General features: G+C 50.7%; 1 pseudogene; it reads left to right on the top strand.

Annotated features, from left to right (window-relative positions):
- The window catches only part of LOC102841598, a 6,886-nt pseudogene extending 5,949 nt beyond the window's left edge, over nt 1-937 (top strand).
- The last annotated feature ends 421 nt before the right edge of the window (nt 938-1,358 follow it).

Below are 1,358 nucleotides of genomic sequence, written 5' to 3'. Positions count from 1 at the left end.
CTGCTCCCGAGTGTTTCTGAGCCTGTCAGCCTTCACAGGAAGTGACAGCCTCACCTTTCTCCTACAATGGTTAACCCACTGTGTTACAGGACTGCTGTCCTCTCAGCCAGGTGTGAAATCCACACCCTGATTTCCCCAGAGAACTGCCCTGGTGTCCAAGAATCCTCCTCCATCATTGTAGTTTCCAGATTCCAGAGTGACTTCCTGGATCTATAGCATGTACTGACTAGACAGGCAGACCTTTAGACCACGAGGCACTGGCCTCAGGGATAGGGAGTCCTTAAAGCTACTGCTACAATGCAGTGGCTGCCAGCCAAGACCCCTCACTACAGTCACCACTATAAATTCTATGAGTGAAAAAATGTTTGGCTACCAGCCCCTGATTTACGGGAAAGCACGGAGGTCACCTTTGACTTGGGACAGGGGGTGAGAGGGGAACAGCAGCCTTCGACCAAAGGGTCTCTCTGACAGCTTCGGAGCTGGTGGAGGAAATCAGGGAGCCTTAGGGTGGAGCTGAGTCCTGCCCCTGAGAAGTTTCCTGGGAGCCTCAGTTTCCCTAACAGTGAATCGGAGATGATAATGTGTCTACCAGCTCCAGATCATGTTTGACCTGGTGATCTCATAAAGCAGTGGGTGCCGGCTAGTCCACATCAACTGTTCAGTAAAAACAGTTTCTTTTTCAGTAGAGCGAGGAGAGCCAGCACATTCTCATTTACTCAGGAAAGGTAATTGTCTTCTTGGCACCTGTCTGCAGACATCCTGTTTTCAAGTCCCTGTCTGTCTCTGGCACTGTAGGAAAAACACAGTTCAAGCCTGGGTACACACTGGATGACATGGCCATGACTGGGGCTGACCTGTTGTTTACAGGGACAGAGACCACCAGCACCACTCTGAGATAATGGGCTTCTGATCCTCATGAAGTACCTGGAGATTGAAGGTTCATTGATGCTGGGCCAGGAGTGTTCCCTCGGGTCATAGGCATACAGGGGACACCAGCACTGGGCCAAGTCTGTGCCCACAGGTCACAGGGGATGTCAGCACCAGGTCACACCTGTGTCCGAGGGTCATGGGATGAAGCAAGTTGAGGGCAAACAGTCTGTAAACATGCCCATTGTTGTTGTTGTTACTAAGTGCTGTCCAGTAGGTTCTAACCCATAAGGACCCTGTATAGAGTTTCCAAGCAGCGACTGGGAGGTTTGAACTGCCGATCTTTCAGTTAGCATTCCAGTGCTTGTCCTGTAGCACCACACCAGCACTCCACTGTGGACATGTCCAGATTCCTGCCAGAATAATCACTGTAGAAAAGAAAAGCCTTCTGCCTTCCCTTCTCAGGGATCTAACAGCCCAGCTCAGAATGA

Source organism: Chrysochloris asiatica, unplaced genomic scaffold, assembly GCF_000296735.1.
Source record: "Chrysochloris asiatica unplaced genomic scaffold, ChrAsi1.0 scaffold03537, whole genome shotgun sequence".
Taxonomy (NCBI): Eukaryota; Metazoa; Chordata; class Mammalia; order Afrosoricida; family Chrysochloridae; genus Chrysochloris; species Chrysochloris asiatica.
This window is presented reverse-complemented; position numbering and strand designations above follow the sequence as displayed.